At 33.6% G+C, this 22910-nt stretch overlaps 1 protein-coding gene across 1 annotated transcript in view; it reads right to left on the minus strand.

Moving 5' to 3' along the window:
- Positions 1-22405, minus strand: part of rau (RA domain-containing protein rau) — an 86183-nt gene extending 63778 nt beyond the window's left edge. The window contains exon 1 of the mRNA XM_076136699.1: positions 22194-22405. The gene's annotated coding sequence lies outside the window, so the exon portion shown is untranslated. The remainder of the gene's footprint in view (positions 1-22193) is intronic.
- Positions 22406-22910: the final 505 nt, after the last annotated feature.

Genomic DNA, 22910 nt, shown 5'->3' on the forward strand with positions numbered 1-22910 from the left:
TATTCAATAGCGTTTTTGTATACTTTTGAGTTTAAACTCTATTAAATAGATAAACTACCGTTAAATTCCTTACAGTTCAGCCTTACAGCCTTACAGTTCGAGATAAACTACACTTAGTGAAAGACTTGGTGAAATTAGACATTACCTTCAATCAACAAAATGTCTTTCAATGAACAATGAACATGTAAAGTTTATGTATGACACTCACAATAAAAAGTTTGTCAAAACATAAAGGTGTTCGCTAATGAAATCTTAGATTAACCTAGATCTTTCATTAGAAAAAATGTGTTTGTTCTTGACAAGAAGCCGACCACAAATGACTAACTAGTTTTATGATCAAATAAATGAGCAATACACTAGATATGCTAATGTGTACAAATCAGTGTTCGAAAGGGTATCAAGATAATTAAGCTTTAATAAAAAAAATCATTGATTTTATTAATGTAAACTCTATATGTTATGCTATGTTAAATGTTACCTCACCTTTCATTGCTGGACGTTTCGGCTACGCCAAGCGCGAGTTCGCAAACTGACCTTAACATTCGAATTATTCTAAACATCAGACTCATACACAAAATTAAATGCTTACACTTATGATAGTCAATGATACAGAGAGTGATTTCACACTTAATCATTTTGTTTTTATTATAATGCATTTTGATTCTAATGCATAACTTTGATTTTTAAACCAAATTAGTGCCTAACCTTAAAATTTATAAAATTCTTCTACATCCAATATTCAAAAAATCTCCCACCAAAATTGGTAATGCCGCCATGTTGCAAGATGGCGTCCGCATCCGTTCATTACAAAGTTAATCTATATCGGTTCAATTAATGAGGAAATGGCTCGGATGTTGATATTTAGACTTATTTAGAGGCAAGATATTTTTACTCGGTATGGAAGTTTAGTTATAGAGGTATAGAGTGATGACGTAGAGAATAATTTAAAAGTAAATTTGTTACTAGGACGCTACTATACTATAGTCCGATAAATTAGTAGAAAGGCAGAACTGCGGTTAAAAGATTACAATTGTGTATTTGCAAATTTTTATTTTTCTTATATACAAATGGAAATACCGATGTATCTATACTGATATTATAAATGAATTGCAATTTTTACGCGTAATAAATACAACCATTTCATAATCTGGGGATACCCCTGTATTGTTTGTGTACAATACAACTTTTTACCACAATTATTGGATAGTAATTGTGGTTAGAGTGTCATCAAATAAACAAATAAGTCATAACAATACAATTATGAAATTGCAATATTTCATCACAAGAGAAAATGTTGTCTCGGTTTGTCTGTAACATTTTCACGGCTTAACATTTACCGGTTTTGATGAATATATGTAAAATGCCCCAGATCGACATAGGCTACTTATTTTTAAAAGTCTATGAAAGCTAGTAGCATAAGACAGTAGCAATACTCAACTTTGTTACAAATGATTTAATACTCGTATATGATATGATATATATGATGAACAGCTAAACCTGAGTTAGGTACATTAATTTCATCAAGGAACTAGAATCTTGATTCTTTGAGACCCTATCCACACTGATAAAAGACACTGTGTCACAAAAAAAGAACCCAAAAAAAAACTCTTAACAAATCTAAACCTAGATAAGCCAGTACATCCAAAATTAGCATCAGCTCACAACCTTGGCACTGAGTGACGGGGTCGATCACACGATAGCATCACATTTGTATGCACGCCGTGTGTACGACGTACGGCGGGAAATTTTGTGCTATCGCTTCCGGATTGCTGTAGGATCAGTAACTTGTTATTTATTTTGTTGTATTGTTGCTACTTGAGGTTTTGATATGTGAGTGTTATTTAGCTCCTCTACTAAGCTAAGCCAAACCCCAAATGCGTAATTTCCTCTGTAGAGCTTCTTACCTTACGCCAAACGCCTGCCTGATTTTATAAACGGTAGAGTATGCGAGTTCAAATCCCTTGTCGAGCAATAGGCTATTCGATTTGTTCTTATTCAAATACATTTCGGGGCAACTTACAGCAACGAATTAAATACCTATAAATTCCTTATCTTTTCAGTAAATAGTGTCTACTTAGCTTGGTCTTGATATGTTTCATAAAATAAAGTATAAATGGTCAGGTGCGATCAAAACCTATGCCAAAATGTCAAGCAAAACAAACTTAACACATGATTGTGTTACTCCAAATTTCATATCAAATAATACAAATCAATATCAGACACGAGATTCAGAACACATAAATCTTCAACAAAAATCATGTCAAAAATTGCAAACTGAAAAAATAAAGCTGCAAGTCCACCAGTAGCATAACAAACAAGCAAAGATCACGCGAGCATTGTTCCACTCGCTCCCGAATGCCGGTCTCGTTCCCAACATCAATAAGACACACGTACAGACAGTTTTTTGCGAGTGCACACATCGACTTCCGTTGAACAACATCGCTTGAATTAACTATGGGGAACCATGTGTTTGATTATCATTCATCCTTGATAAAGTTTATTGACTTTTCAATGGTATTGATTAAACGGTTCGGAAAAAGCTGCCGTGCCACCAATTTCATTTATATCTCATATTTTTTTGATTTTGATTTTAAAGTTATGCAATTACATTTTTTATGTAATTGCATAACTTTAAAATCTTTAAATTGTATCACGAAATCTTCTGAAAATATCCAAAAAACTGAAAATAGGTAATGTTCAAAAGATGCATACCGGATTTTATGTCCCGAAAAGTATCTATAATATTTTAAAATGTTCATAAGTATTTAGACCTACGTGAAATATTATCATATTTTTTCTCATCATAACGCATATTGAAATAATCATACTTACGTAAAAAACACTCCTTCAATCAATATCACTTCCCCTTTACCAAGCCCTTCTATTGCAAATACACCTTTTATTCTAAATCACACAGCAAACGAAAGTAACCTAAACCCTACACATAACAAATTGGGCTTCATTCGTTACAAAGCGTATTGCATTACAGTGCAGTGTGCGTAAGGTTTTACATATCGAGTTGCTACAACAAGGGCCCTTAGATAAGTCGGTAGCTTCACAGTGGTTGCCTGTGAAAGTTTAATGGAGTATAGTTCGTTTAGCAAAGTATTTATACTCAGAAATATCTGGTATACATTCAGCTACTACTCGCTCAGAAAACAGAGCATACGTGCTCATAATTGCAATACATCAATTTAAGCGAAAATTAGTAAATCAAAACTTTACACTCTCGCGTTGGATGTTTAATATCGCCGTGGTCAGTCAGCCTGTGACCACGGCGAGTGCAACCTGCGCCGAAACGTTAGGCATTTTAAGGTAATCATAATCATAAATCAAAAATCATTTATTGTTTGCTGAAACACTGTTACAAAGATGTTACATAATATAGGTATACAGTTCCAAGTGTTCGTACCATGTGGCATGCAAAATAAAATAAGATTATAAAAATTGAATAAATAAAAATAAAAATTGCACGACTTATTTATAATAATTTTGATTATAGAATTAATGAGAATGAATTAAATTATATACCAGATAACATAATAAGAATTAATGAAATATTATAACAAACAACATAATATGGAATTGATGAGATATTATTTAACATCATTGATAACATTGACAATATTGATAGAAGCTAATTTGGGATTAAATGATCAATTTATTTAAATATACATTAATTATCTAATTTGGCTCGTGGCTTAGTTAACAACAGCCGCACGGATCGATCTCTGAGGTTAAGCTACGCTTGCCGAGGTTGTTCCGTGGATGGGTGACCATCTTATACATATCGAGTTCCTCCGTGTTTCGGAAGGCACGTTAAATTGTGGGTCCCGGCTGTCATTTTCGAAGATCTTTGACAGTCGTTAACAGTAGTCAGAAGCTTGAAAGTCTGACAACCAGTCTTACCGAAGGGTATCGTGTTAATACCTAAGTAATTGGGTTGTGGAGGTCAGATAGGCAGTCGCTCCATGTAAAACACTGGTATCCAGCTGCATCCGGTGAGACTGGAAGCCGACTCCAACATAGTTTGGAACAAAGGCTAAGCGAATATATATATATCTAATTTGTCATTCAGATATTCAGTTAAGTGGTAATAACATTTTTCTACTAAAAATTGTTTTAATTTTATTTTAAATTGCGTAACATTCAATGTCTTTATATATTTTGGGTACTTTATTGTAGATTATGGGAGCCATGTGAAATATACTTTAAAAGGTAATACGGTAAAATGCGTATTCGCGCTATTTCTCGTATCGTACTAAATATTAAATCAAACCTACCGGAAAACGTGACATATTTGTAAAAAAAACTGTACTCGTGTCAAAGACTTAGTTAAACTTAGTTTGTTCATTCATAAGCACTAAGCTGTTGAAATTATTTACCTCAGTAATTACCATTCAAAGACAATAGACATACTGTCCTTTCTTCTTTCGTCTCACCAGCATCAATTTTAACAGCTTTTTAAACAAAATAGGGATAATTCAACATCGTTTTACCTAAGATAACTAACCAAACCAATACATTGTATGTATAGTGTTTCCAAAGAATCAATAAACATGAAACCTTAGAAAAAAAACCACATTTTTGTGGTTAGACTCACAAGGAAAAAATACAAGAATTATATGACTGCAATGCTTATATAAAGATAATGTTACCTATTTGATGTGATTGTATTAATCATCAAGCTGATTCTAAGATGAAACGCGTAGGTAGAGATAGATTGGTTAAAGAGCATGGCTATACTCAAGTAAAATACTATAGAAACATGGGTAGTTGTCTTAATATAGTTGGTCCTTTAATGAGCATAAATTAGCCAGTTTGGAGTGGCCAAAGAGTTTGCAAATTATTTTCTACATTCTATTTATATTTTACCATAGAATTTTACGTTCAGTTCAATTTCAGTTACTTAAATATTTACCACAACAATATTCTCGGTAAACTTTTTGTTTTTTTTCACATCATCGTTTGCGAGTACTTAAATATTTTAATTCCGTATTCAAGTTAGTACTACGCACCTGAATTTAATGAAGGCTACTACCATAATACACAAAACCCGGCCTATTTTTAGGCCTACCTTTATTATTATTATGCTATATCAACGCTTCTTTGTCAAATTACACAGATGTATTGATAGTACGTGAATACTATAAGTGGCAAAAGTTATACTATTTACATATCTTCACACGAAAAGTCTACGTGTAAGCATAATAAACGTTAAAATATATGTTTATAACACCTTTTTAGATGTATAAATGACTTGATTTTGACATACAAATACACGATCAAAGCTACGCGCTTTTATAGTTATTTAAATACGCTAAACTTTAATTTTCAATCACGTTTAGGTAGATATAATATTATGTGTACAATTCGCAAAAGCTAAAAATCGACCACCGCATACAAATTATTGATTTTAAGACGTGTTCATGAAAAGAAAATCTAGAAAACTTCGTTATTAATCACGCACTTTTCAAATGACTGCAATGAATGCAAAAACATTTATAGCACACAATCATAGCACTGTAATAAAGCTAATTACAAACTCAGGAAATAATAACTCTATCGTTCTCATTGAGAAGAGAAAGTTGTTCAGGAAAACTAAGGTGTTATGTATCTACCTTTATTATGTGCCTATGACAAATGAAGGAAGAAAAATTCTCACAACAAAAATACATACGTAATGTGACTATCTTGATGTTGCATCTTGATTTACTATCGATTGCAGTGAAAATTTTGTGCAGTGCTAAGCAACTAGGTAAGACCATTACTGTACACTGTAGGCCTTTTTATCATAATAAGTACGAAATGTTTTATATAAACATTATACCTACCTACATAGAGCACGTAAAATAAAGTATCTTACTAATGTTAAGTTTTTTTAAAACATAAAAAAATATGCAGACAACTTCAAAACCTTCTGCATTTGTCAGTCGGTTAAAAAGTAACGTTAGGTTCAAATAATCTCTATGAATTTGAATATCATTTAAAATAATTGAATCTTGTCTTTTAGGCTTCCAACTAGGTTTTTGGATTGAGACAATATACTCTAATGATCCATTTGAATAATCACATTTAGCTTTTAGACCTAGCAAAACCAACTTCACAGTTCCCACCAAACAAACCATTAAAAGGGTTTTATTAATAACTATGATATAAAAATATAAAACAATAAGTTATAAAAACGCACTACGATCAGCTTGGAATTCCCAGATCTATTAAGAATTCACCACACGAAGCATTCACTGTCCCAACAATTATTTCAAGACGCCTAAAAACGTGCTTGACATACTTAAACACTAACCAATTTTAGAAAAAAAACACCATCCATTGCTATTTTTCTTCACACCTCAATTATTTATCTCAAACAAAACACGCAATGTTTATCAAGACAGTCGTTAATGTCGTTCGAAAGATAAACATTGTCTTTCTGATCGCGTGCAAATATCTTCGATCTCTCTGTTCGTTTCGAATTGTTATTTAAATTTAAACTCTTTCTTTGTGAAATTATAGTTCATATTTGAATGTATTAAATAAGGTTTTTATTAAGGCCTATTGTCTTCAAATATATATTTTAATGTAAACATTATAGTTTTATTGGTCATAACTTCACCTTCCTGGAATAACGGGGAAATGTTCATAAAAATATACATAAATTACAACGTGGCAACTGGCATTTGAATTTAGTTACTTGTTTACACACATAATTTAATCATGCGCTAAAAGAAAAACAATTTTCTTTGGATTGTTTTAGTAGTATGCAGTTCTTCCATGCTTGTCTACAAACTAGATTAATTAGATTGAAGTCATTGTAATTGAGACGTCTGGTATAATTCATTTGAAAGCTAGGAGTTTGGAAGTAACTAGAGTAAATCGTAGCGTATTTTGTCATTAGTTTCATTTATCAATTTTTTGTCATGCGATTAAGCAGAGACTAAAAACGCTTATATTGCTCTCCAACCTTCTTTTACACATCTTACGTTCAAATCCCGTCGAACATGACAGCCGTCTTGAAGTTTAAGTAAGACATCATTGAAATGATATTGGTGCAGATGTGATATTAAAACAGATTTTCTTTAACTTAAGTAAAACACTTACCCGACAATTCCTGTTCCAGATATGTCAGAAAGTCACAATTGTCAATTATTATGAAAAAAAATTACGAACGTTTATAAAAACAAGTAATGAAGTAAGAAGGAATTTTCCCACGGTATTTTAAAACCAATAAAATGTCAGCACTCACGCACTGACGCGTGCATAGTTTTATTTCTACAGTTACACATATGGATTGCATTGAGTGTTAGAGTTCCATATTGGCAATATAAATGTAAATATTTTTGTATATTATTTGATAAGACACAGCTTAATAGCTAAATCCATTATGATAGAGTTTTTTAAGAAGATTTGACACAGATTGAATAGGTTCCTAAAAGTGTTTTTCCTTGTAAAGAAGGTTGACCACAAAATTTTGAGTATCTATGATGGCTGTTGTTTTTTAAAACCAATCCAAAATTATGAATTTTCTGAGTCAATTTATTTATTTTTAATTTATCCCGTACAAAAACATAGCTATCTTTTATTGCTTGCAGAAAAGTGCCAGAAATATTCATTATAACTTAATGTCTTATTTCGTTTAATTAACATTAAAAGTATCATCAACGCCTTATCTATAACTTCACACTCCCATCACCACAAAAGTACTAAAAAACCAGCAATCATAATATAGTATTGAATAACATTAAACCTAATAGGTGGTTGAGTGAAATGTGTCGTTAGGAGACCTAAAAGGCTACTTTCCAGTTACATTGTCGTTGGATGGTGGGCGTTCCGGACCTACAGGGGCGAATGTCTTTTTGTTCTAGCTGTTGGAACCCGTTGCAAATTACAACTGAACTGTAAGTGTTGTAGTTTTAGTAATTTGGAGTTTTCTTGTCAAGTTGTAGAGAAGTTTTGATCAACGTTTGAACTGCTAATCTTTTACTTAAGGACTTGAAAAACAGCTAAGGTGTGATTTGCTTTTAGTTTGCTTTAGGGTTTACACAGCGAAAGCTAAATAAGTACCTCAAAAACCAACGACCGGATTAACGAAACTTTGATTTTGAAATAAAAATTACGGTTGTTACGGTCTTAAAAGCTGATGCGTTTGTTTGTACGCTAATCTCAGGAACTACTGGTCCGGATTGAAAAATTTTTTTTTCGTTTCCTTTCAAAATAGCTTTAATCAATACGTAGACTTTTCTAAGTTACAACTTCAGTTGTAACTTATAGAAGTAGGACAGCAAAAAAGTTGTACAAACGGAAACATAAATAAAAATCAAAACTTCTAGCATTTGAACTAATTTAACCACTTCCCAAGTATCCGTTGTTTCAATATAAAACAGGAGCTAATCATTCACAACCACAGATCGCCCTGACATCTGTACAAGTCCATGACACAGACACCCGCCCGCATGTAACTCAATACATTCAATTACATACATGTGACACTTTCTCTCTTACTTCTCGTTTGTTTCTGTATGTATTTAGCCAGTTTGGTAGCGGAAATGAGCGCTGGCTCCCGTTTCGGTTTGATGTTAATTGAAAATGATTGTCAATTTCGATGCTTGCTATACACTTAAATATTAAATTACGTATTTTTATAAAGATAGATATTTGTAGTACACAATTATAATGTTTAAGATAGACAACTCTCACCTTAATAGTAGTCCCGCGTCTAAGAAACTAACAAACATACAAAACTACTAACATAAAGAAGAATCTGGCTGAAATAACAATTTGTAGGGTATGGTAACACATTATGGGTCTTAACCTTTGGTCCCATTGAATATACACGTTGTGGGGGTTACACTAAAGACCCATGGGATCTGTAGCAGCCACTTTAGCCACAGTATCCTCGTCCAAAAAAGACACAATTACTTCGAATCTTAAAATTCCTTAATAAGTTCAGACGTTTCTGAATAGTTACTAAACAGATTCACTAACAAACTGTTACATATGTTTTTGAGAAGTATAATAATGTATACAACAGCCGGATTTGTTAGAAACTATGTAGGCCGCAGTAATTTGGGAGTCATCAGTCATCTAAGAAAAACATTTGTTCGACAGTCTGGCTAATTTCAAAATAGATATTGTGTAACGTGAAAATTAAACATAGATTTTTCTACATTCCTTGCACCGTGTTTTATGAGAATCGACACCCAACCTATGAGCAATTAATAAGTTAAGCAACATTTAACACATCCAGGCTGAAGATGGGTAACCACTTCTGTAACTGGATGGGTAACCTCTACTATACTACCAATACGTACAATACAAATACTACAATATGAATCGAAGATTTCATTTGAAATTATCGATTGTTTTCTCTAAATAGTGTTATAAATTTAACTCTGTGTCAATGATATTGAGCCTTACAGAACCTGACTTACCAAAACTTCCTAATACATAAGTCTTGGTTTGCAGCCTGTATGATCAAATCATCATCAAAATAAATCAAATCATGTAGGTCTAAATGTTGACATTTGATTGTCATTACAATTACACATATCAAGTAACACTAAACAACTTACTCGGTCATTGCGAAAGACATTTTTTTCTAATCAACTTAGTGACCAAGTATCAACTAGTATCCATTAACTGACGGATATTTCACGAACCTCATAATTGTAACCATTCCTAAACTCACCCAAGGCATACCAAACTACTTCCCATCTTAGAATGTTGGCAAAACCGTATTTGGCAAGACTAAGCTTAAGTTCTGCTGCGAGAGAGAGATAGCGCTATATGAAGTGTATAGCGTTGTCTTTCTCTCTCGGCGGAACTTGCATTGCAGTCAGATGACTGCATTTATATCAGTTCCTGTGCAGTTTAGGTGTGTTCTAGTTTGTTGGTATATCAGTCTGCATATAAATAGATTGATAAGGCTTTTTATAGATGTAGGTTGGTCCCGTGGGAACTGGTACTACATATACATGATACATTGCATACTGAAGTGACATAATAATATAAACATAAAATCTCGCATTTCTCCCGTAGGGGTAGGCAAAGACTGAAGAACGCCACTAGCTGTGATCCCTACAAAATAATCTTGTTTTATCGATATCCATGCATCTTGTCGTACAGGACCGCTGGTTAGGAGTGCTATGCACCTGACTTTTTTGCAAGACATCACCAATGTGATCTGTATATGTGTTTCCATAGCGTCCCTACCGGCGTTTCATAAGCCCTTAGTTGAAAAATCATTACAAAATAATATAATTACGCAATCAATTTTTCTACTGAATATGTTTAAAAAAGTGATTTCTAAAAGTATCAAACGTGGCCAAAAATGTCGACACTAATACTTAAAAATATTCGCAGCTCATGACAATCGGTCAATATGGCCAAATTTTTCGATTGTCTGTCGATGATCCAATGGTTGCCAGAGGTCACTCATGATCTGACTGAACAATACTAAATAACCGCCATAGCAATACCACCTGAATGTCAAATCAGGCTTTATTTAATGCAGCCTATATTTTCCTGCATTCAAGAGAACTGCATTTAAAATATTTTTTCGGGAAATTTTCACTGATTTCTACTTAACAGCTGGCCATAATAATAAATTTTCATACTGTAAATTAACCAATATTGACTATAGCAGCCATATTTGCTAAAACAAAACTCTTTACTTAACCTTCTTTTTTTGGCATTGTATTAATCTCATTCACCTTGCTCTCAATTACAATAAAATCCATGCATAACGACTTCATAAACCTTAAAATTTCCCGCATCGATCACCTATCCTTTCCCAATCTCTGACAACGTTCCTTAACTTTATCACTCTCTATTACAATAGCTAAGCTAGCAATAGCACACCTAAACATACATACATTGGCGGCCATTCGAAACCAAAAACGGTTAATTTGGTTATCCACCTTACAATAGTCTTCATAAATGTAACCTCTTATGAACCACCGCTCACCCATCCAAATCCAAACCTCGCAAACATTGCTTAACCTTATCAACAAAAAGCTTACAGCAGCCAATTTACATCGTAATCTTAATCTAACACGCACTGGTTTTCTAAACACATAATAGTGTGTATTTAACGACAAGTATATTTTGTTGGAAACACAGTAATTTGTACGTTTAACTTTCTATGTCATTATGATGGTGTAACAGGTAATCGTTTAACACGCGACTGTCTTGATGAGGTTTTTGTATGTAATTATGTTGAAAAACTCTTGCCAAGTTACGAGTGTTAGACCTTTTGTATGGGAAAGATTTTAGGCCTTCAAAGCTACTTATTCTCCGAGGTTTGGTTAGAAATGTTTTTTGCTGTAGTAGAAGCCCTGTCGCTTTTCTTCCAAGCCTTTATCCTGTTCCTTGCAAATTTCTGATAAGTTGTCAATTCAAAGCATTAATTATTTGACAGTAATAAATTTTCATATTTATCATAATTGCATAATTATAATTTCTGAATTTACTATTATTTAGTCATAAGTTTGACGTCAATTTCAAAGACATAGGAATCAGTTTTGTCGGTCCATATAATTCTAAAGGCTTGAACCCTTTCAACCTGTATCCACATAAGAGCAGTCAAATTAAAGGAACGCAAAACTGCTCCAAATACGTCACTAATCCTGTCCTTGTCCCTCATTCCAAAAAGCCTATCTGCTGTCTCTTTCTTTCACCAAACCAGTTTCAGTGTCCCCACAGTTACAGCGAATTTATCCACCATAAGTTCACTGTCTCTTAAAATCGCCATGAATTGGTACACTAAATTATTTATAGAGGAAAACATTATAATAAAAGTACTAAATATATTTCACGATTTTATGGTAAAAATGTACAGAGCAAAGTGTCGCGCGTTTCCTTTACATTATTAAACAACACAGGATGTAATAAAGAATGAAATTGCGATTCTTTAACTGTACTTTAAAACGGTTTTGTAATGTTCTTAAAATCTACAATAACTTTGGATTAGTTAAGTAAGAGACGTTGGCGAAAATCATTTATGATTACTATAAACTTGGATTAAGTCATCTTTTAAAAAGTTTTATGTAATTCTACTCGAAAATGTAATCGGTAACTTATACCCTCATGTCTTGCTAGAAAGTATAAAATAAAGTTCTTGAAATGCAGTAGATCATACACTTTTTCTTGTTTCCCGTAAATAAAATAATACTTACACAGGTATCCAGGTTATATAACGTTAGGTTCCAAGATACAGTCCTAACCTGGTTATATCCCACTTACAATCATTTCTCATAATCTACTAAATCTAAAAAACATTTTATCGTATCTTTTCCTTAAAAAAACAATCACAAACTACAATAGACTAATACACATAATTCACCAAAAACAGTGACAGTAAAGTTTCTTCGTAAACACTTATCAAAAAGATTACACCTCATCAAGATTTCATTTTCCTTTATAACAGCTACACAAAGACAGTACATCTTCACACATAGTTTGAGTCACCAGTCACCACTATAGTGTGCAAATATACGCTTGCAAATATGTAGAGTACTGTAAAACTGTCCAATTCCCTCAATTAACGTATTAAGCTCGGCTCGGTAACGGTCAACGGCATGCTGAATTGTTTTAACAACTTGTAGTAGATCTTATGTTATAAAGAGGAAAGATTTGTATGTATGTTTGTAATGAATTGACTCAAGAAGTACTGGATTGCTACATTATCACTAAAATTATAGGCTTATTGCAAGCAAACAATAAGACTTCCTGCTAAAACTACAATTTCACACTTTTTATTCAGCTTTAAACGAGACTTAAATAATTTTGAATTAAGTACTGTGTACTCTTTCTTTACACAACACATTATTTTTACGAAGATTTTAGCGATTTTCCTATTATAGTGTTATCGGAATAGTATAAATAAAACTGGTATTCATTGATTAAGAAATTCAGGGAAATGTCACGGGGAAGTCCGAAACAAACTAACTTGATGGCGTCATATCAAACTAATTGGCAAAGATTGCAATTGATAGGGGAGATAGTTTGAGGAAGAAGGGATTTACCCATCGCTAAATATTTACTACATATTATGAAATGTAGACTCCTCGCCGCATCTGACAGCCGGTTTGTTCGCGATAAGCTTAAAATCTACGAATTAGTTCTATGTGTGATTCTAAAGGAATGTTTTGGTGTTAACTAAAGTTTACTCAGTATCATCCGAGAGAAGCCGGAGCAGGTCGTTCAGTATACATTTTATTATTTTCTACATTCGGTGTTGAGAGAGTCCAGAGTTTGATTTTAAAAAGTTACTGCAAAATTAGTGCTTACGCGACGCTACAATCGCTGAACAGATTTTCATACATGATTCATCGATAGCCGGTTGTTGATTAAGTAGATAATGAAGCTGTCAGATAAATTGTCTCAGTAAAATTAGACAGGGTATCCGATCGGAATAAAATATTTAAATTTACTATAATATTTATATACGAGGGATCAGACCGGAATAGAAAATAATTTTAAAATACAACAGATCCCCTAGGGTATCAGTATTGGTGATCCGAACGGAATAACTCAAAATAACAGACTAGTAAACCTAGTGACGTCAGTGACTCATTACCTACCACAGAGACATACAGTCTAGTTTCAAAGCTCATTACTGTACTCATTACTCTCAGATAAGTAAACAAAACATGACTAATTACTAACAAGATAAAACAACGATCTTAAGATTCTTCACACAATAGACTTAATTATCGTAAAATCTGTATTTTTGATGACCATTTTTATTATAGAAAAGTGAAAATAAAGTAAGTAAAGACGCTGAAAAGCTTATAGGTATCCTGATAAAAGATACATAAAAATAGCTTAATACCTAGCGTTTTACATTCTTTCATCGTCTCACTGCGTCTATCTATCTAACATTTTGCAATAAATTCAAAATCACTTGAACGGATTTTCATGCGTTTTTACCAATAGATAAAGTGATTTTCAAAAACATTTAAGTGTATGCATTAACTAGATTATGTATTATTAGTTAGATTAACTCGCTGGACCCGGGGCTAACACCACAATGTTATTCTGTATGTAACCCCTCTAAGTTCTATCTATAAATAAATTATCAAAACAAAACAATAAATCACATAACATTGGGTAACAAACGATAACATTTGTTTGTTTACAAGATAAGATATATTTACAACACCATGCTGGAAAAATACTAATAACATAACTTAACGAAGTGTCATGGCAGTGCTATGAAAGTACTTATCTTTATGTTTAAAAGTTTACACCTCAAATATTTTGTAGTCAATTAGTATAGTTTCGAGGCTAAGCAAATGACGTTATTGGGATATCGAGTCACAGAAAAAAACATAATTTTTATGCATATTTTTGTCAAACAATGGGACTTAACTTGAATGAATACTTTTGTATATCACTGAAACTATTCAGAGTAGTGCCTAATACTATTCTGAATAGTTTTTTTGCTGTAAACAAATATGGGTTGCCACTTGAAGATCCTTATGGAAGTACTTGAAGTGGTACAAGCTTTTTGTAGCACTTAACACGCATGTTAAGCCTCAAGTTTTATGATATCTCAAGTTATTTTATCTTGTTACTTAAAATTACAGAAAAAGAAATACAAAACATCACGCCTTAGAAACTATATCTTTATTAATAGCAGCCGCAACCAACTTCTGAACTCCTAAACACGAGGAAGTTCTATCAAAAACAGTGCCCATCTATAACTTGACCGTATCAAAGATTGCATACCTCACGAGCAATTTACCGACCGTTTGAACCTAGGAATGTCTCATAACATCTAATGAAATACATCCACCACCAAAAGCCGTCATTGTTTTTTCCTGTCATGGAAGTCCCAAATGAACCTGGATGCATAAATCACCCAATGAATCAGCAAGGTACGAAGACATAGGAAGGAACGGTCAACGCGTAATAACGTCTTCCTTAGCAGCTGAGACCAATTGAAGCAAATGAGAGCGGCGCCAGAGTGATGCCTATCTTGCCCCCTCTATTCAATAGCTATTTTGGTTTTAAGATGATTGGTGTTGGAGATTAGAGTAAGAATAGTTTTGTTATTATAAGTATACAAGATATTTGAGTAACAGAAATGCAAAAGTTGAATTTGATATTTCAATTATTCTTGATACTGCATAGTTCAAGTCTCTTTAAAACACTTTCATTCGAATACACTAGATATTATAGTACTCATTCTTCAAAATCTCTATATTTTTATTCATAATTTTTCGTATATGTAGTTTTTAAAAATCTAAATAGCAAATTAACAAAACACGATGTTGATTACCTACACAAATGCAAAAGAGACACACAAAGCTTTGGTATTTGTAGTTTTTTGTTATTCAGTGTATTGTCGTTCAGCGCCAAAAATACAATTTTATCTGCATCAAAATTTAGTGTTTGACGCCAACAAGTACTGAATTAATTTAGTCCTTTATTATCCGTGACCTTCCTTTTATTACATCCTGCGGCAAATTTGATAATAAGGTCACTTCACTAAGCCATAATTAACTGTAGTTTAATAACAACAAACTTTATTTTGAACAAAAATATACAGTTTTTGTTAATAGTTTAAATACAAGCCAACATTTCAATAGAGGTATACAAGCATATATCAAACACAGAAACTTAAAATGAAGTTCCATATACAATCTTCAGAACCAACCGATCCAATCACAACTTAACGTCTTACGTACCTACTAAATTTTCCTAGTTTTTGATCAATCATAATTAAAAACGCGTATAAGACAGCACATGACCGCTCTCAATAAAAAAATATAATAATACATTTCATGATGTCGCAATAATCCAGCAGCAATGAATGAAACATAAGAACCGGAATATCTTAAGTTAAAATTTTCACTACGAAATTCCACAACTACGCAAGTACTTCCAATTCCTGACCATACCAAAACCAATAAAGATAATCCAGTTAAAAAAGAATTAATACAAACTGGAGCAGCAGATACAAACACACTGCGGGTCTAAACCGATAACAAGGCACATGATAACGATCAAGTGAATACGATGATAGCTGTTGGCTTACGAAATACTATAACGATACACCTACGAACCAATTGAGTTGTTTGTAAACAGAGGAAATAAGAGAGTGAAGTTTTGTATGTAGGGCTTGTTGATTGAACTGATCAAGGAATTATTTTCCGTTCAACATTTTATGTCATGCTAAAATGTTAACACTTAGTAGAGTGAAGAATTCGACCTATAATGTTATTAAATATACATTAAATGTACACGTCGTGTAAACTTTGATTTATGACACAGCGTTTTGCCAAATTGAATGGATTTCCAAACTGTATATGAATGAAAAAGACAAAACATTGTGTGACTAATCAAAGACTACGAGGCTTTCATTGGTAAGAAGGTAGTTTTGAACAAAAAAGTGTACCTTCGTGCATTGCAATAGTCAATAGTCAGCTTATTATAAACTAACTAAATAACACGACACCTAATATGACAAAACGTTAAAAGTATAAGAATCCCCGCAACAAATGTCAAAACGACATAAACTACAAAACACATTAACTTCAACTCAACTTAATCGTCATCATAACTTTAGTAATAACCCGTTAACAGCCAGACCCCTACTTCATAAGATTAATAGACGCCCCCACGATGTCGCCAGGATATATCATATCACTATTCAAATTATCAAACATTACGGCTACCGAAACTGCTATCATACAACTAAAGGGTTTAACCCAATTCTGTGTTTGACCAACGCGAGTTATCTATTACACGAGGGAACTAATGTACGTTATCGTGAAACCTTGACTGTCAACGGATGCTGGTAATCGTATAAATACTACTAAAAAGTACATCAAGGACATTCTAAATTTAGTTAGAGATTTTATCTAGCATTGGAGTAAAGAGGAAGTGATTTGGTTGGTTGATGATTCTATTGATGATAGTGATGAGATGATTGAACAAAAATATTTTGCAGAATAAATTAAAGAAAAGCTTATAGTGAAAGAAATAAAACATCACTTAAGCTTTTGTGTCTCTGAAAAGGTAGTCAGACTGAATAAAAATGTTGTCCCTTTAGAAGAAGAAAGGCTTAAAAGGCAATTAGTATAAGATAAATACTTTTTTGTATCAAGATGCTATACCAATATTCATTAGTGTACAGATAGTTTGATCGCCGATAATAAAATATTTCTAGTTAAGATTCGGAGATATTATCGATTTGCAAAAAACATCGCATGACAAACTGTATTACATAACAAGCCAGTCTAAATTAAATTACTTAAAGAGCTAAAAAGGCCACTTTTTATCATCAAACACGAAAGAAGTGACAGATGCCAACCAATATACAATAAATTAGAAATTCTTAGCTAACGTGTCTAATTTATTGCATAAAATTGAGCATGTCAAGTAAATTTCACTAAAGTAAAGCGTCGAGAGAAATTCTAGACACACAATTTACACGCAGACTTAGGTAACTGTGAAATTATAAAGAAACTTAAACAACAACACAAAAGAAGGATGAAAGAACAAAAGAAATCCTGTAAAATAACTATAGAAAATGACTGAATAAGAATTCTCAAGGTTTCATTAACCTCTGCGAACTATTGTTATATTATATTCAGTTGTTTAATTGATAATTCAACGCTACGATATGAAAGTTGAGAATTGTTTGAAACTTGACTACGTACTCATATTAGAGGCATATTGTTAAAGAAAGTAGTGTTATCTTATCCGCTATTTTGCAACGCTTGCTTAATCTGTCGTTGACTCGTAATGTTACTTTGATAAGTATTGATATCTGTGATTATGGTGAATGTAATTAAGAAATAGGTTGTATCGTTGAATCGATTCTACTCGAGTGAATAAAACTCTATCAAACTCAAATCGAATCCAATTTTCATGAACATGGGAACAGACACAATGAGAGAACTATTTCGACAGGGCAACGTCCATAGTCGGAATGTCCGAGCGGAAGAATGGGTGCATAACCGGCGCCTACTCGACATTGACGTAATAAAAAATGTTCAAAGTCATTCGGATATTAAATATACGGGTGATAACAAACTCGGTGCTGCGTTACGGACTGTTGCGATGAGGAATGTGCCTTCAATATTTACAATGATCAAACATTTTTTTGTCGTACGATAAACCGTGGGTGATACAAATTTTGAAGCAGAGAAAGAATCCAAAGCAAAAAACCGTTTAGATAAAGATGTATTTTCAATTAACCTGGAACACGTTCATGTTACAAACATACTTCTAAAATTACACACAGTCTCAGACCAGTCATTACAAACAATTACATACACAGTTATATTAAATAACGGATTGTTAGAATCGGCGGTTGAATAATGTAATAACTACTGAGATTCTGTGTCATAATTCGAACCTTTTACTACCGTCTTACACAAATCTGTGAAGACACAATAAGTGTGCCATGAGAATGACGCCCTGATGACCTACCGTAGCGCAAGCCATGTGTAGCTAATTCCGTACAATTAACCGAATGCTACCAAGAAAAAAAGTAGATATTTCAAATCACTTAGTGTCCGAAGACGGAGATAAAAACGCGTAAAGAAATAATAAGCGAGCATCGAACGATGAACAAAATTGCGATTTTACATTCCAGTATATTTTATGAAGAGTGCACGCTACATCGCGTGAGGGAGGATTAATCGATCAGTGTGCAAATAGTGATTTCCATGCCACTTTCGCTTGTCACAATACATATGAGTTTTTCATGTGCTGAAGTGGATAATTGTCTGAAGTGGGTTTATGGTTGAACGGCATAGAAATCGACTAACGACCGGTTGTGCAGATGCATGTTCATTGTGATTCATCGATCATCTTGATGGTGGAGTTCTAAGAAACTGCTAAGTAGATCAGTTTAAAGTTCACGCTGAGATTGTGTTCATAATGAAGTGAAATGTTCCATAAGACTTGAACACGTGGTACTTATTGAAAAGGTAGATATTAGTCATGAGGCACGTGTTTTAACTACTTGCGTAAATATTAGGTCTCCTTCGGTACAAGTAGGTTAAGTATTACATATTATTAAATTGCTTACAGCTTCAATCACCACCGACATACTTTTTCAAATTTTTTGTATAGCTCAATTAAATACAAAATCCAAGATCGTTTTATAATCTACCAGATAATAAACGTCAATAGCCAACAAAAACTAGTCAACAAATTCATAACAGCGACTCCCGAATTGGCAAACCAATTTATAATCGTCAATCATAATTGATATTAAATGTCACGGAGGCGAGTTATCAATTAAAGAGCTGAACTAGGTTCAGTTTATAGCGAGAATGCGAGCCGCTGACAATATCTCGAGAACAGAATGTCGCAAGAACCACGTACTGAGAGCGTGAGAGCCTCCACCGAGCGCCATTGTGTCCCAACAGGTTCCCACATAAAAATATATGCAACATCCATCCATACTGGAGCAGAATGCAGAAATCGCGAGAATTGCTTATCTTTGCGCAACGCAAGACAATTTTGAGATAATTGATAGAAAACAGAATTCAAAACGGTTGTGTCAAGGTTTCTGGGAAGGGATTAAAATAATATTTGACGTGAAGCAGCAATGAAAGAGCGTGACTTGAAGTCGGACAAACAAGACTGTATCTGTATATTAAATATTAAAGTTGCGAGATGTGCACGTTTTGGTCCTAAGTAAACAGCAAGAGGCAATCTCGACGAAATTCTATACATCATAACAGACGCAATATTGTTTAATATAAACAGTGTTATCGCATGTCTGGTAGTTATTCTTCGCCAGCGTGTTATTTGCATAGCCCACAAAACCGTATCTGGTCAAGACTACTCAAGACACTTACGCGCTCGTAAAGTCAAGTTTATTTTGTTATAAGACTCTTGAACTTAAAAATAATATACTTGAATATAAACAAAACTTATAATAAACTAGATTTGGCCACGACTTCGTCCGTGAAAAATAATCCCGGGATAAAAGTATCCTATACGTTAATAAAGATTTTAAACTACCTGCGTGCCAAATTTTTTCAAAATCCATTCAGCAGCTTTTGCATAAAAAAGTGACAAATATTAATTCACACTCAAAAACTTTAGCACTTACAATATTGGTAAGACTTATCACAATAGTAGACTCAAAAAAGTTCATAAGCCTACAACTACAGTACACAATTAAATTCATAACTGGATTATCATCAACACTTTCAATGTCATTCATTATGTTCTTAACAAGTCTATATCTATTCTTATCTCGATACAAGTTCGCAGCATCTGTTAATAATACGGATCATTATTTTTATTGCGATTGTCTGAGGGACTTTACCGATTCGCTTAATGTAGCAAGACTTGCGCGTACGCATGCGCAATGCATTTTGTACCAACTTAAGTGCAAGTTTAGCTTCTGAGTCATGGAGAGCTGGAGGTAGAATTTTAGCTCAATATATAAACATATATGCAAAATCACGTCTTTTTCCCTTAGTGGTACCACTTGGTACGATCCTTACAAACTTGGGTGACCTTGCCTTATTCACATTCTCCCATCTTGTCATTTACATACATACATACATAAAATCACGCCGTCTTCCCATAAGGGTAGACAGAGACCATAGAACGCAATTTGGTAGGACCTTTACAAACTCCCTTTTCTTCATTCACTTCCATACATCTCGTCATTTAGTGGTTAGATATAAATTACGATTATGTTCGTTCTCGTTCCGACCGTTTTTTACATAAACGCTTCTACTTAGTATAAGATAGATCATAATATCTATCCTGATAGTGTATTCTCTCAAGTTAAAATCGGGTTACAAAAACAACGGTGGCAGTAAATTTGGGAGCAGTCTTTCCATTTCTTCATTTTTATAGTTTTCTTCTGCGAAGATACTTCTACTAAGTATAGAAGATAAATTATACCAATTCACTCATGTTGAGATCGGTGTTTTATTGTAAAGCAGATGCAATTCTCGTAAACTGTTTTATATACATTACAATGACCACTTCGACCATTGTAGTGCACTATTTATCGTTTGCAATCACTCCTATTGCCGACACTTCGATTCCAACTCGTTTACTACTTATTTCTTTGAAAGTTTCATGGGATTTAAATAGGCATTGTACTTAGTTGCTCTAGAATAGTAATTGAGAATGAGGAATGTGTTTTCTGGAATTCCAATCTCAAGTACTTGGTACGGTTCCGTGTTAGTAGGTACCTAATTGGGTAGTGCTGTTTAACGAAAGGATAAAATCTTTATCCACTTTTCGGAATTTAGATCAGCTCTAGGCAATTCGAGTAAAATAGCGACTAATAAACTTTGCTATAGTTAAACTGAGTTCCTGAAGTTAACTTTATCTCAAACATAAAATCTTTCGAGAACAGAGTTTACGAGATCAAATAAAAATGTTTTTTATTGTTAGCTCATAAAAGTTTAGTAGCAAAATACCTACCAGATGTGTTAAAAGTTAATCGTGCACCCAAAACCTTTCTCGGTATTCACGCCATAGAGCTTCCCATTATCATCTTAATTGATATTTGCTTGGGACCTCTCAAACAATCCTCGGGTGCAACAGCAAAAAAAGAACCCGTTTAAAGAAATACCGCAGAAGCGCATAACCTTTTAGAAGCCGACTTAAAAGGAATAAATTGGTTTACAAGTCAAAAGAATGTTGATCCAAATGATTCATCCATAAGGGGTCGAAATTTTGTCACAACACTCGATGATTCACTTGCTCAAGGAACTGGCACGAATGGTGGAAACGTTGCAATAAAGAAGAAAGTTAAACATTGTGGGAAAATAATCAAAAAAGAATCAACAATTGTCGCAGAACAAAAAGTCGTAAAGAAACAAACGCATCTGTATTGTCGAGCGTGTAAATAATGTTTATAAACTTTTCAATACAAGTAGTAGTGAAGTATCATTATGTATAACTCGTGTATCGCATGTGACAGACATACACTAAATAATATAGGTCAAGCATCACTCATGTAAACAGAAGTTGTTTAAAACCAAACATTTGTTAGCATAATTCATCGTAATTGTAATGAACTTAAAGGCCAACTTACAAGGTTTCTTGAATATTTTATGAAATAATAAAACTTCCTCAAGTGTTTGTAAATAAATAAAAGTGTAACATTGCTTCCCAATCGAATTATACGGTACGAAATGACAATAGACCATAAACCTGGCGCGATGGTGTCCATGGAATTTGAGACTCACCTGAAAGTTAGCTTCCAAAATATGAGAACACTGAATACAGAGCCCACTCAGGGGCAATCACTTATAAACAAGCTCCATAGCACATTGCACATGAATATTAAACGTCACAAGCACAGGGTGTTATTGGTATCGATCGTAGCGCGCGCGGTACTGCGAGCGACGCGACACGTGAGTCGCGCGCGGAGGTTCGGCGCGGAATGCGGTCTCGCCGCCCGCCGTCGGTACAGCCTGATGCTGCGCCGGCGACTATCGCGGTGCATCTACACTTTCGGCTTAATTACTATGAGATTATCCGCTGCTGTTGTCACTGTATTTTAAAACCAATGCAGGCTACCAAAATATTGTTGGTTTGATAGTATAAATAATCTGCTCTAATTAAAATAGATAATGTTTTTGATATGCAACGTAAAATTACATCTACCCACAGTAGTTAAATTTATCAAACCTTAAGTTTAAATTGAGTGAGCAAGTTTAGGGCATAAATTAAGGCCGATAAAAGTAAAACTTTTGATGATGATGACCATTATCTGCATTAGCATTAGCTACAATTTCTTCTAAAGTTATCAAAAGTGTATTTTATTTACTTATTACAAGCTTTATTTTTATTTTATTTTGCAAACGACAGCGGATAGAGTACCATAGCGCGCAGAAGGTGTGCTTCCACGCGCAACAGTCGGATCTCAAAGGTTGCACATGATAAACATACCATCAGATTAA

The sequence above is a fragment of the Anticarsia gemmatalis genome, chromosome 3 (assembly GCF_050436995.1).
Source record: "Anticarsia gemmatalis isolate Benzon Research Colony breed Stoneville strain chromosome 3, ilAntGemm2 primary, whole genome shotgun sequence".
NCBI lineage: Eukaryota > Metazoa > Arthropoda > Insecta > Lepidoptera > Erebidae > Anticarsia > Anticarsia gemmatalis.